Source organism: Euprymna scolopes, chromosome 18, assembly GCF_053919585.1.
Source record: "Euprymna scolopes isolate OS-2025 chromosome 18, ASM5391958v1, whole genome shotgun sequence".
NCBI classification, from domain to species: Eukaryota; Metazoa; Mollusca; class Cephalopoda; order Sepiida; family Sepiolidae; genus Euprymna; species Euprymna scolopes.
In genome coordinates, this window is record NC_136499.1 from 12,981,613 (window position 1) to 13,005,528 (window position 23,916).

Genomic DNA, 23,916 nt, shown 5'->3' on the forward strand with positions numbered 1-23,916 from the left:
ATATCTATATAATCTTCTATTTTACTTCTAAAGCTGAGTTTTAGACTCGCTCGTACATTGATATAAAAACATATTTTTTCTATTAAAAACTTATTAAAATTAACTTCTTAATATACTTAATCAGGGATATGCGATCGACTTCATAAAGGTTTAATAATTTGCATATTTCATTTGGAAAACGAACGCTAATTATTGATTTAAAATGATTTTATATTAGATGATGGGTTTCATATAATTATTACACGTTATTCTTGTTATATGTAGTTTCTACATTGTGCATAAGTGCGAACATTTTAGGGTCTAAGTCTTCTAAAACGCAAACATAGTTATATATATATATACACATACATACATATATATATATAAGTAAGCTTTTCTGTGTGTGCGAAAAGTCTCTACCAAACTTCTCTCTGAATAGTTGGTCTATAGACTTGAAACCTCATATATAGGGTATTAGGACGTTGAAACACTTTTTATTTTGCTTTTAATCTGTGAGTATAGCTGCTAAAAGGTAAACATTAAAAAAATCAGTTGCCACTTTGACAGAAGTAAATCGACTATCTTCTGAACATGCACTCATGTACATTTTTAGCTTGAAGCCGCTAATGTTTTTGCTTTTTTTACCCGTGTAGCGTTAGCTCAGACGGTCACGACGAAGTCAGAAGCGCTAAATAACGACTATGGCCGGAGAACTGAATGGTTTGGTTTCGATTCTAGCTGATGGCAACTTTTTAAAGTTTTAAAATCATTAATATATATATATTGGGTACACTATAATAATCAATAGACAATTTGCTCTATTATAGTAAATACGAAATCTTCATAAATTAAAATATCACATTTTAGCGTAATTTACGGTCGGGTAACGCTGGGCGAACTGCTACATTTCATGTTTGTACGTACGTTTTCACCTTTCATATACACTAAAAAAAATGTCGATTATCCAATCAGTGTTAATAGATGGTCACTCCTACTTACTAAAATAGTGCCGTATTGTTTTATTAACTTCCGCCCCCAAACTGCCAAAGTTTAGGCCATTATTAGTGTGGCTGGCTCTTTGTTGCCTGAGCTATGGTACCGAGTAGTTCTACAACGTTCACCCTCGCAGGCTTCAGCCTCTCACTCTTTGAGAAAAGCTTAATTTATTGATGATCGCCTGACGCGGCCCTACGGAAAAAAACCGATAGGGTTACGCAGGTATTTTTGTAGTTCATATCCTTTCTTATATAGCGCTGGTTTCCAAAATCCCACTTTCCCACTCTTGTGACACATCTTTCCGCGGTGGAATAGAGGTAATTATACGTTGTTCGTTAACCATGTTGACGGTTTGGTTAGGAACAATGTAATATATGTTCTGATAGTACATTCATTTTTCTGGTCAGTGAAAGAGATAATTCTGGATTGAACCAATTTTTCTATTTGTTCCAATCAACCGTGCCCCGTTTTAAAAGGATTTAGATTCTCCATGCATTAAAATCTTGCATTGTGTTTAATTCCGCCTTCGTGAAGGCGAAATAAATATGAACCGTAAATTCGAAGATATTTACGCGAACGACACTACCATCTACAGAAACATATAGAACGCCGAAAATGACAAAGGTCCCTCTTATTTTCTCTCTTCTGATGTTTAAACATGTGCCGCAACGGCTGGTTAATTTTAATGCATCTAACACCAAGCTTCTCTTTCAATCATCAACGCTCTGACCCCATCTGGCCTCAATGGAAATGAATGGCTCTCGTCTAGAAGTAAGTTGCCTTGACAAGCTTCTTGGTCAGACATTCACACGTGATCTGAAATGGAACACATACACATAGTCCGTTACCGAGGTCACCTGAAAAATGGTTTGATCATTCTACCGCCCCAGCAGATATCTCAATACCGATGTAATCCTCTATCTGTGTAAGAACCATGTGCTTCCTAGGATGGAGTATTGTTGCCGCATCTGGGCAGAAGCTGCTCGGAGCTGACTACCCTGCCTGGGCAGAATTCAAAATTTGCTTCATAAACTTGCAGGTGATGCCCTTTTCTCTTTCATCAAGCTCTTTCCTACAAAAGAGACGTTGCTAGAGTGTCTCTGCTCTATCGTTATTTTCATGGCAAGTGCCCGTGTAAGCTCCGAACTCTGATCGTCTCTTGTCAAACTTTCACTAAATAACATTCGTCTAGCAACCATAACTATCAACAATTCCCCCTACTCTATCTGTGCATAAACCAAAACGTGGAATCCGTGAACAAAGCTTCTTTCCTCGAACATTCCGCCTATGAAACTCTGTTCCGCTGGCCTACTTTACAGCTGACTACACCATGGTCGTCTTCAAGTCCAATAAAAACAAATAGATAAAAATAAATTATAGCAAATTTCCACTAACGATACTACGTTCTTGTCTCGATGCCCACCGTACACTATCAGCCCTTATCAACGAGTGATCTTCGAGCCTTGATAAATGGTGATCCCTTGTAAAAAGGGCCGATTTTTATGGTAGGATGATACCAATATTTTCCCAGATTCCGATACAATTACCGTTTTTTTTCTAAATTCCTGGTTCCGATACAATTACCGATTCTGATTCCGATTCTAGGTAAGTTTCTATATAGAGAGTTGTTTTTGTTGTGGGCGACGGATTATCCCAAAACTGATATAAAATGTGTATATTTGTTTACAAATATAACAATACACTTATGGGCGTGACTTACCGATTTTAGATTTACTAGTAGTTTAATATAAACAAATATTTATCATTTCATCATTAATACAAGCTGTGGAAAATTAAGTTTTAAACAAAACTAAAAAAAAAAAATAAATAAATAAATAAAAATAATCGTTTTGGCCATCGGAAAAGAGGCACAACTTTTTACGATTCCGATACCAATTCCGATATCCCCAGATGTTCTAATTTGTTCGATTCGCGATTCTGATTCCGATTAATTGTCCCAATTGTTACTTTTTGTCGCAAAAACAAAACGCTAGACATTGGAAAACATGATTAGCACATAATTATAATGTCTATATTGCTTGCTAGATCAACGTGATTGCCAGCACAGCCGTTTTACAATCCGTATTACTTTAAGACCTCAGAAATTCCATTAAGAAAAGTGTTTAATCAAAGGGGAGATAATTTCAAACGCAGAAACGCTCCAACTCTAAGGGTTCAAACCGTTACAACGCGTCTAGTTGTCCGTTTAAAACGGTACAAGCATATGTGCAGAGCGGGATCTTTCTGATCGAATCTGGGTTACATGTTTGATTTGTTTAGTATGCTGGATGGTTGGTGGCCTTATTCTCATCGCACTAGTTTCGTTTCTGCGTTTGAGAAGAACATTTAAAGGATATCAAGTATGACTTGCGCGTTGTATATTAGTTTAAGGTGAACACATGGTCGCAAAGTGAAACAACTCACGCCCAGCTCGCAGAAGAAAGATCTATCCCCTTTATCTATACTTATATCTCACTCCTTTCTCCTCTCTCTCTCTCTCTCTCTCTCTCTCTCGGACTATCTTTGTATATATCTAGCTTTTCATCTCCTTCTTTCTTGATATATTTACTTGTCTGTCTCGTATCTTATATTATTCTCTGTATAGCAAACACATTTATTTTCATCCGCTTTTCTTTTTATCTATTTAATCTTTTAATCTTGATTTTTTTTCTAGTTGTATTCTTTGATGCAACTGAATTTTTAGTTGATTATCCGTATTAGAATTTTTTTAGACTATTGCTCTCATATTGGGTGCAATTTTGACAACGTTCCGATCGATATAACCGCAGACCTTTTATAGGTGTATCTTATCGAACTCGGCAATCTTTCTGTCGAACGCGGGAATTTTTCTGTTCTACTTGCGATTTTCACAGGATTGCATTACAATATAAATAAAAAAAATTACAATAAAACATACAATAATATGCAGTAATAAATAGCGCTATATAATGATGAGTTGCAAGATTGTATATATAAAGCAAAATAATTTTAAACTCCTAAAATTCCTACTAGAATTATCAGCAAACAACCGTGGCATAGCAGATAATGTACTTGGTAAATTTCAGTTGTAAGTTACACTTATCTAAAAGTTCCAACCTCAGCAAGGATGATATTCAAAATACAACTGTAGATAACTTTAGCCTTCTACCCGGTAATAGGTCATGCTACGTCCGTGGAATAAATTAAGGGTTCCCTTCGAAATATTGTATAGATTCTCAAGTTCATCAGAAAGATGCCGGAGATCTACAAAAAGATTCCCGACAAGATATACATGAAGAATGTTAGAGGTTACATCGGCCGAGACATAAACATGGCACTGGTAAAATTTGTTGTATACATAATTCTGTTACTTCTAGTTTCTAGCAACATGGATTCAATTAATCATATATAATGCGTCGTTTATAATAAGTAATGAATCATTATTAAATAAACAACAATGGTTGTATTATTTCGATAGGACAAAAATTGTCATGTTGGATATTATTCCCATAGCGTTTGGATCACTGTAATTCTTTACCTCATTCAGACAGTTTTTTTTGTTGTTTTTTTTTTGTACGGACGGATTTATGAAAAAAGAACAAGAATTAAAAGAAAAGGTCAGTACGAAATTCCCGAATTCGAAATGAGATAACAGAATTGTAGACGATGCATCCAAAAAGGTCCGAAATTACATCGGAATGAAACACAACGTTTATTTATCTATCTATCTATCTCTCTCTCTCTCTCTCTCTCTCTCTCTCTCTCTCTATATATATATATATATATATATATATATATATATATATATATATATATATATATAGATAAATAAACGTTGTGTTTCATTCCGATGTAATTTCGGACCTTTTTGGATGCATCGTCTACAATTCTGTTATCTCATTTCGAATTCGGGAATTTCGTACTGACCTTTTCTTTTAATTCTTGTTCTTTTTTCATAAATCCGTCTATATATATATAAATATATATATATATATATATATATATATATATATATATATATATATATATAAAGACTTCTTGCAACTTTTGATCTGTAAAAATAAAAATGAATTATTTGATGTTAATATATATACATTTAAAAAATTAAGGAAAAAGTTATGTTAAGCGCATTAACTTTTGTTAATTAACGTGCAACGTAGATGGAATAGATTAAAAATCTCAACCTTCAACGAAATCTGAATACGGCCAGTTTTAATGTTTTTTTTTCAAGATACATTAAACTAGGTTAAACCATTAGTATGTGTGAATTTACATTAAAAAAGTGTCTACAATTTGGTCTGTAGAAAGAGTGGTATTATAGGCAGATATATAACCAGGCACAGACATTTCATTGTGGTCGTAGACTAAGCGTGTTAGATCACAGTATCTTAAGAAACAAAAACAAAACAACAAAAACTATGCCGAAAGTAATTAGCATTCCTGCCGAACGAATGGCAAGATTTGTGGGCGAATTTGAAGATTACTAGTTAACTGGCGATTGCTTAACATGTAAATACTGCAATATTATGCAAGAACAAGGTATCGTGCATAAAATTTGTAAATATAATTGTATGATATAGTGTTATTGTTATGCAAATTACTGAAATAGTAGTTTTTTATTTCAAATTCTGTAACATTAAAACTAGCCGTATTCAGATTTCGTTGAAGGTTGAGATTTTTAATCTATTCCATCTACTTTGCACGTTAATTAACCAAAGTTAATGCGCTTAAAATAACTTTGTTCATACTTTTTTTAAAATGTATATAATAACATTAACAGATTCATTTTTATTTTTACAGATCAAAAGTGGCAAGAAATCTTTAATGTTCCAGCAGTTAAAAATCAACATACATCTAGCGAGACAGAAGGCCAACACAGCATCATCAAGATCAGTTCCTATTGCAGCAAGTGCTCGTGATTGTCAAGAAGCCAGTACAAGTAATTCGTTCAATGCCGACTTGTACAAAGGGTTGATTGCCGCGGGTACCCCGTTCAATAAACTGAGCAACGACATGTGCAGATAAGTTCTACATAAGTACACATGCAGAAATAATCCGGATCAGACTACACTTAGGAAATATTACGTTAGTGAAGCAAAAGTTAAGTCACCCCAAGAAAAAACTCTGCAGGAATGAAACCGCGGGTCTCCATTGACGAAACTACTGATGCAGAGCAGGGGTTTATTGCTTGCTTTGTGTTTGGCTTTCCTGGAGTAGAGGAGGAGCGTGGAAAATGATATTTCGGAAACCTTGCATGTTTGCCAAAAGAAGTAAATCACTCTACAATTCCGACATTTTTCAATGATTCATTGCAGTTTCTTTCAAGTGTTATACGGTCATGTGCCCCTCGTAACAACAGATGCGGCTTCATATATGGCAAAAGCTATGAATGCTCTACAAGTATTGTACGCCAAAATGATACACGTCACGTGTTTAGCCCACGGTTTGCACTGGATTGCGGAATTAGGCAAGTGTAAAAGCTGAATAAGCCCATTTCCACAGTGAAGCGTATATTTTTAAAGGTAGCCAACAGAATCGACAAGTCCAGGGAACTGGATCCGGGAGTGCCGCTTTCACAAAGTCCCATTGTAACGAGATGGGATACGTGGCTAGAGGCAGCGCACTACTACGTTAAACATTTACATGAATTTACTGCTGTCGTGATGTCCCTAGATTCAACAGAGGTACAAAGTAAATTAAAGTTTCAAAAACTGTTGGAAGATACAGCCGGCTTATTAATATCAGGTTTATCGCACAGAGTTTTTCAATGTTAGCAAAAAATATTGCAAAGTTAGAGACGAAAGGGCTGAATCTTTCGACATGTAATGGATTAGTTGTTGAGGTTGTAATGACACTTGAGGAGATGAATGACTCCCAATTTCGTAAAAAGTTTAAGAGTGTGCTTTCAAAGAACAAAGGTTTTAGTATTGTAAAACATCTCAATGTACAAATCAGTGGGATGATTTTGCAAAACGAAGAAAAACATGTGGATGGTATAGATCACGTGACAGTCTGAAGTGCTGAAGAAATAATCAGCTTCATATATGCTTTGGAAGTCTCCTGCGACGCGAAACGATTTTTTTCACAATCTAAGACTGTTTTAGTAGACAACCGAAGAAGCTTTAAGTTTGATAATTTAAAGACATTGTAATTTAATTGTCAATTTAATTGTAATTTAATTGATAATTTACAGACACGATTAATTGTAAAATGCAATGAATAAAATATTTGCTTAAGTTTTATAGAGTGTTTAATGGTTCAAGGTATTTATAGCATTAAAAAAACATGGTTTTATATTTTTTCTGATTGCATTAACTGAAAGTTTTACAAAATTCTCGATAAAATCTAAAAACTATTGAATACTGCGTTTTTAACAGCACTTGTCACAAGCTATAATAAACGTGTTACATAAAATAAAAGCCAAATAACTAACCTTGTAACTAACGTAAAACTAAGTTAATAAGCATACAAATATTCGCTAGAAGTATGCTGAAAATATGCAATAAAAAATATATGCGATAGCCAAAAAATATATTCCGTTCCAAAGAAAAATATTCCGTTGAAAAAAGGATATTCCCGTGAAAATAAGCAAATTCTTAAGTATATGCCTGAAGAATATTTCCAGCATATCACGAAAATATAAAGCATATCTGTAAAACAACATTGTCACAACCCTAATGACTAAGTAGACGTCTTATATATTAAAACACACTCTTTCTCTCTCTTCCAATTTAATTAGCCTTGCTTGCTATTTCATTTTGTTTCAATCCTAGTGCGGTGCGACACTTAAAATATAATTGCTAATTACTTAGGGCTCATAACAGTTCATGGCTGTGAAAAGAGAGCATACTACCACTGTGGATGAAATAAAGGGATTCAGTTAAAAGTATGTGTAGATTTCCGAATTCGATCGAAAAATTCCCCGGCTTCGCAATATCCACATTTCGAAAATCAGACGTTACATCGGCCGAAACGTTGTAAAAAAATAACAGTCAGGATGAGAACAGTTGTTTGAAGAATCGAAATAACGCGAAAACTTCCAGCGTAATTATATATTATCTAGTTCTAAAAATGTTCACATAGCTAATCCCTTTTTATTTCGCTGCTATCTAATTAAGATGGCGGTCATATGAAGTTTCTACTGATATGGACAAAATATTTTACGAAAACGATGCAACTGAATTACACTATTTTGTATTGAATATATTCCCACAAAAATACTGGATAACCAAAATCAAACGTCGATTTTGTCAGGCATAAGCTACCAAATGAGATCCAACTATATATATTTTCCTATTTTATAGCCACCAACTGTATATATCTCTCTCTCTTTGTCTTTGTCTGTCTGTCTCTCTTTCTTTCTTTCTTTCTCTCTCTCTCTCTCTCTCTCTATATATATATATATATATATATATATATATAGAGAGAGAGAGAGAGAGAAAGAAAGATATTTATTTATTTATTTATGTATATAGTTAGGGACGATGAACTTCTGTTACAGGGTTTGTTGTTTCCATTCACGCCCATGTGTTCGTGTTAAACTAATATACAATGCACAATATTTGATATTCTTCAGCAAGAGCCTTATTTTTCTACCTTTTAACTTATGGTAATTTCTCTTGTTCTTTTTTTTCTTTTTAGAACGTGCTATATACTTTAAACGAGTTACTTCTCTTTGGAGATTTCCTGCTGGCGTTTTCAGTAAAAGAATGAATAAAACTATCTTAAGACATAAATGTACCGAATAACTAGAAAGAGAAGTTTCACAAGTGTTGATAACGAACAAAGCTGAAAAAGGGCATCTGGGGTCCAAACACAATTAGATGGATAAAGGAAGAAAACTAAAACAATGAGTATAGGTGGGTAGAAGGTGAAAATGGATGAAAAGACACAACTATTTAATGTGTCTTTGTTTTAATTTATTTATCCCATCTTTTTTATTCGTGTTGTCCTCGAATGATGTATCTCTTCTATAATGCTGAGACCATCATTTCAAGAGGGATTATCATCATCTTTATTTTAATGAAGGGAGTAAAGCGTAGTCCAGTGTCCATTTTGATGTAAAATAATCATCCTCCGATGCCTTATCTCCTTTTATTTTTTTAAAGTGATAATAATATAGTTGGATTCTCTACTCACACAGATGCAGCGGGCAGCACAACCCATAGCTTCGCTATATCTCACTCCCTATCACAAATTGTTACGTTTCCAACCCGTTTCCCTGACCAGGAAGAACAACACGCATCACTTCTAGATCTGTTTTTGACCACAGTTCCCGATGACTGCATAGCGAAGGCCCACAGCCCACTCGGGAACGCTGATCATGCAGTGATAATGGTTGAAATCGCCCTAAACTCTAGACCCAAAACTGAAGAGCCAGTGCTCAAAACAACGAGATATTATAATAAGGCTGACTGGGAAGCCATCAGGGAACTAATTAGAGATGCTCCATGGAAAAATATTTTCTCTCTCCCTGCGGAACAGTGTGCAAACGAGACCACTGACTGGTTCAAAACTGCAATCGAAGCGCATGTTCCCATGCGGAAATTTTATAGTAAGCCCCACTCTCCCCAATGGTTTACGTCAACTTGTGCAACTGCCATTACTCAAAAGCAGCATGCATACCGTAGGTTTAACCGACATAAGTCCAGTTCAAACAGACTGAAGTATATAGAAGCTAGAAATAACGTTAAGAAAGAAATAGCGACAGCTAAGAGAGAATTTACGGAAACCACTAAAAAGCGCATCGAAGCACAAAAACTAGGAACTCGAGACTTCTGGAAAATCTACAACAGTGTAGTAAATAATGGGCAATCAACAATTCCCCCACTAACCAACAATCACGAGGTTGTCTCCTCAGCAACCGACAAGGCTAACATGCTTGCCAGTCGGTTTGCCTCAAACTCCACACTGGACCCTTCCAACCACCCCCTACCTGACTTTCCTATGCGGACAGACGCCACACTAGACGATCTGAAAACCACCCCTGCTCAGGTGCATGCTATCATAAAAAACCTTGACACCTCAAAAGCATGTGGACCCGATCTTATCCCAGCTGTGCTATTAAAAAAGTGCTCAGCCGAAGTAGCTCCAGTTCTCTCCAAACTCTACAACAAATGTCTTAATGAAGCTTGCTTTCCGGGCTGTTGGAAAACTGCTTCTGTTGTACCAGTATTCAAGAATTCTGGCGAAAGGACCGACCCATCAAATTATCGCCCCATTAGCCTCCTCCCACTTTTTGCCAAAATATTTGAGACCATAATTAACCATGCTCTAGTCCATCATCTTACAGATGCTAAACTACTGACTGACAAACAATATGGATTTAGACAAGCCCGTTCCACAGCAGACATCCTCACCGTGATCTCTGAACGTATATACCAATCACTGGACAAAGCGGGGGGAGGCAGAGCGGTAGCTCTAGATATATCTAAGGCTTTTGACAGGGTATGGCATGAGGGTCTCCTCAGTAAAATCAGATCATACGGTATCACTGGTAGAATACTTAACATAATTAAATCCTTCTTAGATAAGAGAAAAATCCAGGTAGTCCTCGACGGTCGCACATCTAAACAATATGATATAAATGCGGGAGTGCCCCAGGGTTCTATCCTTGGACCTCTATTGTTCCTGATATTCATAAATGACCTCCCCGACAACATTGCCTCTGAGATGGGTGTATATGCTGATGACACTACACTCTATGGCAGACACGACAGGAAGACGAATGAACACATTTCTAAAGAAATGGCAGAAACACTAGAGGAAGACCTCCAATCTGTAGTGGAATGGGGACAAAAGTGGTTGGTCGCGTTCAATGCTGCCAAGACTAAACTAGTTTCATTCAATAATTACAAGAAACCCTCTCTACCACCAATAGCAATGGCCAACGACTCTTTATCTGAGAGTCCATCTTTCAAACTCCTTGGCCTAACGTTCACAGGAAACATGAGTTGGAACAATTACATTGAAGGCATTGCCAGGGCCGCTGCAAGAAAGGTAGGCTCTCTCTACCGTGCTAGAAAACTACTAACACCCGAAAGTATTCTGTACCTCTATAAGGCCACCATTCGCCCATGTATGGAGTATTGCTGCCACATCTGGGCTGGTGCATCTGCTACTAGTCTCTCGCTCCTTGACAAGGTTCAAAAGAGAGTCGCAAATCTGATAGGCCCTGAACTGGCATCTAAGCTTCAGCCTCTGTCCCATCGACGAAATGTTGCATCCCTCTGCCTGTTCTACAAGTATTTTAGTGGTGAATGCTCTGATGAACTGCAATCACTTGTGCCCCCACGACGCGAGCACCCTCGACAAACCCGACAGGCTACTAGATCCCACCCCCACACTGTAGAGGTCCCTAGATGTAAAAGATCTTTTTACTCCAATAGTTTCTTCCCCAGAACCGCAAGACTCTGGAATTCCATTCCAGGTCCCTGCTTCCCCAACAGTACTGACGTGCAGAAGTTCAAGTGTAACGTGAACCGACACCTTGCTGCCCAAATCCCTACATAGTACCCCAGTAGTTGTTGCCCCTGATAGTAGCCCCCTACACCAAAGTGGCAATTTGCCTTGTTTGGGGTGAAAATGTAATAAAAAAAAAAAAAAAAAAATAGTATCTGTTCTAGGGTAATGGAACCATTCGCCCAGGCATCACCAGAACATTTATTATATTTTGAGAGGTGAGTTACGAGGTGACGATAATAAGTTTCCAGACTGTTTTACATGCATTTAAAATTGTCGTAATTGTTGAAAATTTAGAATATTATTGCTATACATCTTATGAGATGACTGATCAATTTTTATGATTTCAAGCTCAAATAAACAGCAAGAATAGGAATAATACCACCCAAATAAAGCCAGTTTGTCACAACTGATGAATTTCAAAAATGCAATCTGGACGTGACGACACTTTAGAAGAAAGGTATTCCATTTTGTTTTAAACTTAGTAAAAATGCAACAAAAACATATGAAATAAATGCTTTTGGACTATCTTGCATGAATCGAGCATCAGTTTTGATTGGTCTAAAAGATTCAAGGAAGGCGGGAAGTCTGTAAGGGATGATGAAAGGTATGTGAGGAGTAAGAAAGTCAGACTACCAGAGTTGATTGGCCAAATAAAGAATTTCTATGAACGTCGTGTGTCTTCAGAGATAAGTGCGCAGTTTGATGTCAATATAGGAACTGCACACAATTATTCGCAAGGAACTGAAGATGCGGAAAATTTTTGCAAAGTTTAACCGAAAGGTGCACAAGTCCATCCTTGTAACCGACTATTGACTAAGATGGACATCAATACCATTCTTTACCCCCTCCCCTAGCCCAGACCTTACTCCCTGTGACTTTTTGTTATTATTTAAACTCTAAGAGACTGTTGTCATGAGACAATTGAGGAGATGAAAAAGGTTATGCTGTGGGCCATTAACCCACTCACACAGAAGACTTTTATGATGCCTTTCAGAAGTTGTTGGAACGGTGCAACAAGTGAATTGTATCCGGGTGAGATTACTGTAAAGAAGAACGATATGCTAATTACATATATATATAAAAATACATTAGATATTTTAAAGGATAAAAACACGAAAATAATGGAACTCATGAGAACTAAAGAAAAAGAAAAGACAGAATATGAAACATCAGAATGAAAGAATGCACTAAAAAATAAACCGAAACTGAAAGGAAATAAAAATTGTGTCTAGATCTCTACAGTTATATAAATATAACTTTGTCTTTGTGTGTGTGAGTTCTTTCCTTATAGAGTCCAAAACAGCTGAAGAGATTTTCTTTAAAATTTACTGAACATTATTGTACAAGTCGGGGAATGATCTCAGTTACGTTTTGTCTCAGAATACTCTCGATAATTACCGATAATCGAAACCGTTTTTAATTTATCTATAATCGATAAAGCCATGTTTTTCCATGCCATCGCTAAGCAACAATGATAGAACAATGGGCCGTGAAAATTCTACTGTGGAAAGTTGATAGCGTGCTTTTTTTGCGTGACGTAGTCTGTAGGTTCAAACTTCGCACGTAAATTTCTTAATTTTTATTCATTAACTGCAAAGAATTTTATAAGACTTGAAAATTTACGTGTATTTTTTTTCTTTTTGCATGACGTAGTCTGTAGGTTCAAACATCGCACGTAAATTTCTTAATGTTTTTTTCGTTAAATGGAAAGAAGTTTATCTGTGTCTCTTTTCTACTTATATATAAAAGGCACTTTGTCTGTGTGTGGTTGAGTTCGTCCATATAGACTCCAAAACGACCGGTCCAATTAAAAAAAAATCACACATGTACCTTATGTGTCCGGATGTGTTCAGGATATGTTTTGTATCGAAATACCTCTGATAAGTATAAACAATCGATAATCGAACAAATCTGCTTAAAGAAAAAACAGTCTAATTTTGGTCAAAGTTAACAATTTTATGCAGCCTTCCAACAGAATCGAATTCAAGAAAATTTTATCGCCACACAAGCAGAATGGCTCGGCCCATAACATCAAGAGTAGGTTCTTTCAACATGAACGCTTATGTTTAAAGTATAATTGGACCATTGTACTTGACTTTTGCATTTTAAACTTAATTCAAGTCATTATATAAAATTAAAAATCATTTTATAAAATCAACAGTAGGTTCTCTACAGTGCAATGTAGACTACAATGAATTGTGGACTAAGTCACTACGGGGAGGCAAGTGAAGCTTCCTCTTGGTGCACAGCGGTGAGTTCCTGACTAGAGCAGACAATCAATTGACTTGATTGATGAATGACCGGTTTCACTGATTTGGGTGACAATAAAAGTATTAGAAGTGTGGAAGATTTGTTAATCCTCCTTATATCCCGAGCAACGTCTGGTCACCCTGATAGTATATATATATATATATATATATATATATATATATATATATATATATATATATATAAGAAAGATAATGTAGATATATGTAAAAGGAACAAGCGAATTTATTAACGAAAAGATTTAAGACAGATTAAATAGAACGAAGATAAAGGAAAATGCTATATGAAAGGAAAAAAAGTAAAAGAGGAGAGAAAGAGGAGAACAAAGAAAAATCAAAAGAATAGTAAATAGAAATGATGAGGAATTAAATAAAAAAACAATAAGTAAAGTATCGAAATAAAAAAGAAAAAATACGAAGAAATGAAGCTAATGACAATTTATATGTCGGAAAAAAAATAAAACGCAATAGAAAGACAAAATACGAACGAATGAAAAAAAAATGACAGTTAGATATCGGACAGCAAAAACAAATGAAGGAAGTGAAAAAAAATACGAAGAACTGAAAAAATGTCATGTTTATTTAGGAAAACAAAAAAGAGAAAAAGAAAAAAAGAATGAACACAAGAAAGAATAACAAAAAATGTCATCTGAGATACAAAAGCGAAGACAAAAAAGAAAAAAATACGAAGGAAAAAATGACGGATATCGGAAAGAACAAAAATTTAAAAAAAATGAAATACAAAAGAATTATAAAAATGACATCTGAGATATTAGAAAATGAAAAAGAGTAAAAAGAACGTATCCAAAAATGATATCTTAGATATCGACAAGCAACAAGGAGTAAAAAGAAAAAAAATACGAAGAAAGTATAAAAAATAATATCTTACATATTAAAAAAAAGGGAAGTACATAACAAAAAAGAAAGAAAATGCGAAGGAATGCAAAACATGGTATCTTAGATATCGGAAAGAAAAAAACAAAACAAAAAACAAAACAAAAAAACAAACAAAAAAACAAAAGAAATAAAATATATCTTTAAATACGAAGGAATGAAAAATATGGTAACTTAGATATCGGAAAGAAAACAACAAAAAAAAAACAAACAAAAAACAAACAAAAAACAAAATAAATAAAATATATCTTTAAATACGTAGGAATGAAAAATATGATATCTTAGATATCGGAAAGCAAAAATAAAAAAATAAATAAATAAATAAAATATATCTTTAAATACGAAGGAATGAAAAATATGATATCTTAGATATCGGAAAGCAAAAATAAAAAAAACAAAAGATTTAAAACATATCTTTAAATACGAAGGAATGAAAAATATGATATCTTAGATATCAGAAAGCAAAAACAAAAAAAATAAAAAAGAAATAAAATATATCTTTAAATACGAAGGAATAAAAAATATGGTAACTTAGATATCGGAAAGCAAAAAAAAAAAAAAAAAAAGAAATAAAATATATCTTTAAATACGAAGGAATGAAAAATATGGTATCTTAGATATTGGAAAGCAAAAACAAAAAAAAAGACAGAAAGAAAATATATCTTTAAATATGAAGGAATGAAAAATATGATATCTTAGATATCGGAGTGAAAAAAAAGAAAGGAATAAAATATATCTTTAAATACGAAGGAATGAAAAATATGGTATCTTAGATATAAGAAAGCAAAAACAAAAAAAAAAGAAAGAAAGAAAATATATCTTTAAATATTAAGGAATGAAAAATATGATATCTTAGATATCGGAAAGCAAAAAAAAAAAAGAAATAAAATATATATTTTAATACGAAGGAATGAAAAATATGATATCTTAGATATCGGAAAGCAAAAACAAAAAAAAAGAAAGAAAGAAAATATATCTTTAAATACGAAGGAATTTAAAATATGGTATCTTAGATATAGGAAAAAAAAGAAAAAAATCAAATATATCTTTAAATACGCGGGAATGAAAAAATATGATATCTTAGATATCTGAAAGGAAAAAAAAAAGAAATAAATAAAATGTTTCTTTAAATACGAAGGAATGAAAAATATGATATCTTAGATATCAGAAAACAAAAAAAAGAAAAAGATATAAAATATACTTTAAATACGGAGGAATGAAAAAGATGATATCTTAGATATCGGAAAGCAAAAACAAAAAAACAAAAAAACGAAAGAAATAAAATATATCTTTAAATACGTAGGAATGAAAATGACGATATCTTAGATTTTCGGAAAGCAAAAAATAATAATAAAAAAAGAAATGAAATATATCTTTAAATACGTAGGAATGAAAAATATGATATCTTAGACATTGGAAAGCAAAAAAAGAAAAACAAAATAAATAAAAAATATCTTTAAGTATCAGAAAAGAAAGAAGACAAACGAAAGAACTGTAATAAAATATGAAGGAATGAAAATAAGATATAGAAAAGGAAAGAAGACAAAGAATAAATTAAAAAAAGTCTCGTTGTAGAAAAAATGGGGGGGGACTAGATAAAAGAAATAGGAAAGTTATGAATGCAAAATAAATAAATAAAAGAGAAAGAGAAAAAAATATGGAAAACCGCGGGTTTTAATTATAGAAAAATTAAAATAATGAAGAGAGAGAAAAAAGAAGATAACTGAGCGGAAGAGACGAAAAGGAAATTAAAGCAACAATAGAAGGAAAGCACGCTGAAGAGAGAAAAAAAGTCAAATCGTTCTCGTCTGGCCGGATTGCCTAAACCAAGTATTTCCAGAAGGGCCAAACGTGCAAACAATTTCCGTTCGTTTTTTTCTGACTTGAAAAGAAACTGAAAAAATCTTTATGGACAAATTGGCACCGAAACAAAACGAAAAAAGACTTGTGTTATTTTAGTTTTTATTTTGTTATACATTTTTTTAATAGATTATTTAAATCTATTTTTACTTTCTGTTTTCTTTGTTTCTTAATATTTGATTCTTTCCTCCTTTTTTTTTTTTTTTTGCTTTACTTCAAAAAATCTAACTCGGCCGCACGGACATGAGCATGCGCATTAAAAAAAAAACTTTAAATGCTTTCTGTTTTGTTTCCTTTTTTTAAACCGTTTCTGTTTTTATGTTGAGGAAAAGAAAACATTTTTTCTTTTATCTTAATTCGAGACGCAGAGCACTTCTTTCTTAATTATACTACTCTTTGTGCATCGTTATCATCATCACCACAGCCATCATCATCGTCATTTGAAGTCTTCTTCTTCTTCTTCTTCTTCTTCTTCTTCTTCTTCTTATTATTATTATTATTATTATTATTATTATTATTATTATTATTTATCCTTACCTGTAAGGCATCACTCTACAAGACAGAAAGACAAATATCTGGATCCGCCAGCAAACAAGAGTTATTGACATTAATACTACCATCAACACATCCAAATCCAGATGGGCAGAGCACATAACCAGACACTATGACAACAGATGGTCTACCAGGACAACGGAATGGACACCTCGTGAACATAAGAGGCAAAAGGGAACACCAAGAAGGAGACGAATGGACGACATGATACAATACATGGGTCCCACATGGCAGCTGATAGCTCGGGAGATAAATGGCTAAAGTCTACGGAAGGGGTTCCCCATTGAGTGATGAAACCCTTATTGATATTATTATTATTATTATTATTATTATTATTATTATTATTATTATTATTATTATTGGCTCACATGGAGCCTTCACACAAGTCAACAAACGATCTGATTGGAAACCTGTGGTGTTCTCTGGAGGCTGAGTGACAACAAGTCTCCACAGACGTCCAGTTCTCTCCACCTGCTTCGATAGCATTTGCAAATGAATTTGCATCTCGCAACAGCCTCTAACCATTGATTTCTCGCCGGCAGTGGCCGTTGGTTTATACTGGAATTTGAGTGTCACTAAGCCTCCCCAAGGTCCCAGTTCTCTTTGCGCTTGTCCAACCGAGGTCAGGCTAGCGCTCTCTCCTCGGTCTTTCAGTTCTTCTTGACCCTTCTCAGATATTTGGTGTCACTTTTTATTGGGAGGAGCGGTGGTGAAACTATGGGGGAATGCATGATGGGGGTGTAGAACTTGTAAATATGCAGCTTCGGTGTTCTTCATTCCATGTATCGCTTATTTGTTATATTGTCTTCTTGTATTATTCTCTGCATTCAAGGATTTTCCTTAATATTTCAGTCGTTTTCATTATCGTTAGTCGTTGTACTTTTGCAGTTATTCCTCTGATTCCAATTTCTGACATTCTTTTTTCGAAGTTTTTCGGAATTGTTCCTAGTGCTCCTGCTATTATCGGTATTATTTTCTTCATCATCCAAATCCCCTTTAACTCTGGCTAGCTCTGTGTATTTGCTTCGTTTCTCCTTTTCTTTCATACTCACCCTGTGGTCAGCTGGGACAGCAAAGTCTACGATTTGACAGGATATTTCTTTCTTGTTAATTATCACGGAATCTGGTCTTCTTGCTTAGATGGGTTTGTCCGTCTGTATGTCCATGTTCCATAGGAGTCTGTGGTTCTCGTTTTCGAGTGCTGGTGCGGGTTTATGCTTGTACCGTTTGTCTGTACGCTCAAAATGCAGTCGTTTGCACAATTCCCAGTGCACCGCCCTCCCCACCTTAGTCATTCCTGTTTTTTGTATTCCTTTTGGGGCAGTTTGCTGCATTCACTTACTATATGGTTTATCGTTTCGTCTCTTTGTCCACAGAGTCTGCATTTGCTGTTGTCTTGTGTTTTATCGACTCTTGCTTTGATATGGTTGGTTCTTATCGAGTTATCTTGTGCTGCAGTTATTAGAGATTCAGTTTCTCGGTTTATATATCCTTTTCCCATCCATGTCCAAGTGTTTCGTTATTCTCATCTTTTGTTATTCATATGAATCTTTCGTGAAGTTGTTTCTCTTCCGACTTCTCTTTTCTCGTTTTTTCGTTTGTCTCTCTGTTTTCTGTTTTGTTGTTTTTTTCAGTGTCTCTCGCTGCCATAATTATTCTTTCAATCTTTTGCGTTATGCATTTTTCTAGTTCTTTTTTCGTGTCCTTCGTGTCCTTCACACAGTCTTCTATACAGATCAGTCCTTTCCCACCGTCTTTCCTTTTCACGTAGAGCCTTTCAATATCGTCCTTTGGGTGTAGTGCATTATGCATAGTCATGAGTTTCCTGATTTTCTGGTCGAGTTGTCTCAGTTCTTCTTTTGTCCACCCTATAAACGGTCCAGATTATCTTACTAGTGATACTGCCCATGTATTTATACCTTTTATTAGGTTTCTGCCATATAAATTCGTTTCCAGGAGTTTTCTTGTTCTCCTGAGGTATTCCATTCCAATTTTCTCTTTCATTTCTGTTGCTCTGATGGTGTCCGCTTCCAAGTATTTATAGTTGTCTTGTTCCCCTAGTGCCCTCATTTCTGTTTGGTTGGGTAGTTCCATGCCTTCTGTCGTTTCCAGTTTTCCTTTCTTATAACTATTTGTGCGCACTTTTCCATGCCAAATTCCATTTGGATATCTTGGCTGAAGATTCTGGTAGTGTTAATTAGTGTCTCTAGCTCCTTTTCGGTCCTTGCAAAAAGTTTCAGATCGTCCATGTATATCAGGTGGTTCATTTTTCCTCTGTATTGGAGAACTTGTATCCGGCTTGACACTTTCTCAGAATACTGTTCAAGGGCATCATGGCTATAATTAACAGTAGTGGTGATAGCGAGTCTCCTTGGAAGATGCCTCTTTGTACGTTAATTTCTGTTATGTGTTGTCCATCATCTGTCAATTCCAGTCTCCATGTTTTCCTTACATTTTCTATTACATTGGTGATCCCACTTAGTATTTTATACATTTTTAGGCATTCTATTATCCATGCTTGGGGGATCCTATCGTACGCTTTTTTGTAGTCGATCCATGCTATGGGTAAATTCTTTCTCCTCCTTTTTATCTCCTTTATTATCTTTTGATTTATATATAGCAGGTCGTGTGTTCCTCTTTTTCCTTTTTGGCATCCTTTCTGCTCCTCGGGAATGAGTCCACGGTTATTCAGGGAGTGATAGATTTGTTCCCTCAGTTGTGCTGTCAGTATCTTCCACATAGTTGGTAAGCACGTGATTGGCCTATAGTTGCTAGGGACGGTTCCTTTCTCCGTGTCCTTCTGTAGCAGTGTCGTTCTACCTTTTGTCATCCAGTCTGGTACGCTTGCTTCCTGTATACATCTCCTCAGGTTTTGGACTAGTCTTTCGTGTAAGGTTGTGAATTTATTGAACTAGTATGCATGTATCCCGTCGTGCCCTGGTGCTCTCCAGTTTGCCATTTTTCCTATGGTTTTCTTTAGGGTTTCCCTGTTGATTTCATTCGCTATTCCTTCTATTTGTTGTAACTCTTCTTTCATGTCTTTAAGCCATTCGGCATTTCTATTATGATCTCGTCGTTCTTCCCATATATTATTCCAGTAGGATTTTGTTTCTGTCGGATTCGGTTGTTCTGTTTTTGTTTTTCCTCCGTTCACATTTTAGTAGAATTGTCTTTCATTAGTTTCAAATGTTCTGTTTTGTTTGCATTGTTCAGATTTATATCTATATCGTCTTAATCTCGCTTCTTTTGCTTTTATTTTTTGGTCCAGTTCTTCATGTTTCTTGTTTAGCCTCTCCCTACCAGTTACATTTCCAATATTCCGTTTTCTCCACATTGCTTGCTTCCTGTTGATCATTTTGGCTTCTTTTTATGTTTGTGTATTTGAGTTTCTAGTCTTATTTCCCATCAAGGTTTCGCCGGTCCGCTTGTCACCGGTTGTTTTTCTGATTTGAGATTCATACTTACCATTTTGGCGCCTGCGTAAATGAGGTTGTTTAAGTCCGTGATTGTATTTGTTGGGATGTGTTGGAGGAGCTTCTCTGTTTCTGTTTTTAATTTCTTCTGCTCTTGGTTCCTTAACGATGGGAGCTTTGTTTTTTCCTCGTTCATCAGCTTTATTATTTTATTTATTTTATTTGCTTCATTCTCTGTTAGTTCTGTTTCATTGTTCTCGGTTTCCACGTTTGTAGACTTCGTTCTTTGTTGGTCCTAGGTCTTTGGTGTTTTTACTTGAGAGGCTTAAACATGGGGTTTCTCTACGTGCGGTTTCTTTGGGGGATGCTTCTTGTTCAGTTTCATCATTTATTTTTCGCTGAATTTCTGTTAGTTAGAGAGCCAACCTTTCTTGAGTATCAGTCTTGCTTGATCCGCAATTCTTTGTTCTGTCGTATGGTAGTCACTGGATAGGTTCCATAGTTCTTTCATTCGTTTCCGATAACCTCCATATCTATATTTAGGATGACTTCTATAATAGCATTCCATTACGAATCTATTCTCTTTTGTTGTCCATTTCTTCGTTTTTTTTTTTATTTTGATGGTTATCATGGCTGCGTTTGTTCGGTATCATTATGTTCTCTGAAATTATAGGTTATACTTACCTGTTCAGCGTCCATGTTATTTGAGTTTCCGAAACTAGAAAGTTGGCCAACATTCGCAGGATGATGACCGGTCACCCATGCTGGCTACCGAAGGAGCACCTGCCGATCATGACACCCAGATCTTTCTTCTGGGTCGCATGGTTTAGATAATTTGTAATTGACATATTTCATATTTTGGTGTTTGTGGCAGCACCGGGCCCAGAATAGTTTTACCTGTGGTTGGTATTATTATTATTATTATTATTATTATTATTATTATTATTATTATTATTATTATTGTTGTTGTTTTTATTATTGTTGTTGTTATTAGTATTATTGTTATTATTGTTGTTGTTTTGTTCTTATAATTGTTATTGTTGTTATTATTATTATTATTATGATTATTATTATTATTATAATTATTATTATTATTATTATTATTATTGTTATTATTATTATTATTGTTGTTGTTGTTTTTATTATTGTTGTTGTTATTAGTATTATTGTTATTATTGTTGTTGTTTTGTTCTTATAATTATTGTTATTATTATTATTATTATTATTATTGTTACTACTATTATTATTATTATTATTATTATTATTATTATTATTATTATTATTATTATTATTATTATGGACGAAATGGAACCTGTACGCGGATGCCTCACTAAAAAAGCGTCACTAAATTCTATTACTCGAAATGAGAAGGAGAGTAAAATTGAGTGGATGAAAGGAAGTTGGGAAAAGGAAGATGGAGGTATTGAAAGGGGGGGGACTTAAACTGAATAACAGAGCGTAAAGAAAATTGTCAAAAACACTTAAATAGAATGAAAAAATAAAAAACAAATAAAATCCAATAATTTGCTTTTTATTAAAAAAAGGGAAAAAACGCATCTGGTTTTCGGAATCTTCAAAGGGATTTTTTTTTTTACTTTCATTACTTCTTATATATATATATATATATATATATATATATATATATATATATATATATATATATATATATATATATATACTGTGCGTGCAATCTGTTTTTGTCATTTCAAAGGGATGCCGCCTGGAAATAAGTTATTTGTTGGAAGCTAAAGGCTTACCGGGCGTTTTCCGTAATCGTTCTTATAGCTGAGTTGTGATTCGCAAAACAACACGACTATTGGACCGGCGGCACTTAATAGTTCCCGTTTCATTTTGAAACTTCTTGTTTATTTATTTTTTATTTTTTGCTGATTTCAAAGTAAGTTTCAAAAAGAAAAATAAGCCTCGTTTTGAAATTAACAACTGCCAAGTCTATTGACATGTGTTATACGCGAAACGATATTCGTTCAAATAGAAACAGAACGAGTACCTGTTCACTTGTCTCCCTACGAGGGGAAAGCTAGACAGCAGCCTGGATGTTAATGCGGAGAAAATCCTAAAACACGCACAAAGATGGTAATCGCAAAGACAGCAGATGCCTATTGGACTTAGTCTTTAAAAGAGACCAGGACTGTAGGTAGAAGGAAACAGCAAATAAGAAGAGATTTCCACGATCTTGGAGTTCTTGGAAAAAAGGTACTGACATAAAAATCTGTATTACAATGAGGTATTAAACATTGAAGTGATGCAGAACACAAGACCAACGGGATAAACAAGCTGGAAGGAAGAAAGTAGGAGATACACCAAGCAATTCTGAAGAACACATGCGATAAAAAATATTTATAAGATAGTGATACAAACTTGCATCCCTCTGCCTGTTCTATAAGTATTTTAATGATGAATGCTCTGACGAACTGCAGACACTTGTGCTCCCACGACGTAGACACCCTCGACAAACTCGACAGGTAGTTAAATCCCACCCCACACAGTAGAGATCCCTAGATGTAAAAGATCTTTCTACTCTAGTAGTTGTTTCCCCAGAACCGCTAGACTATGGAATTTCATTCCAGGTCCCTGCTTCCCTAACTGTACTGACATGCAGAAGTTCAAGTGTAACGGAACCGACATCTTGCTGCCCAAATCCCAACATAGTGACCAGCAGTTGCTTCCCCTAATAGTAGCCCCCTACACCAAAGTGGCAATGTCTCTTGTTTGGGGTGAAAATGCTAAAAAATAAAAAATAAAAATAAAAACTAATATTCTTAGCGACATGCAATATGGTTTTCGATCTGCTAGATCTACAGCAAATGCGCTCACAGTTATATCTCATAGGATTAGCGAATTTCTTGAGGAGGCGTCGTTTCTAGGGAAATTGCTCTAGACATACCTAATGCATTTGATAGGGTATGGCATAAAGGTCTACTTCACAAGATCTCCAGCTATGGTATGGCTAGAAATGGCTTCTCAATTATTAAATCATTTCTCTTTGATAGATTCATAAAAGAAGTGGTTGATGGGCGGAAATCAGAAGTTCATAGTATTAATGCTGGAGTCCTTCAGGAGTCAATCATGTGCCCAACTCTCTTCCTGATCTACATCAATGATCTTCTAAATTACACCCTTAAATCATGCGTAGACATTTTTGCTGACGACACTATCATCTATGGCAGCACATCAAAGACCGTAAACGACCAAGTTCTCTGATTCTCTGATCTTGAGCATGAGGTACAATGAGGAAAATGTGGCTGGTTAATTTTAATGCATCTAAAATCAAGCTTCTATCTTTACATCGCGCACGCTCTTATCTCTATCTGGCATCAATTGAAATGAATGGCTGTCGTCTTGAGGACTTCATGTTTTGAAAAGCTTCTGGGCTTGGCATTTTCTCATGATCTGAAATGGTACACATACATCAAATCCGTTGCCAAGGCTGCTGGAAAAATGGTGGGATCCTTCTAACGATCCAGTAGATATTTACCTGCTTATGCAATTCT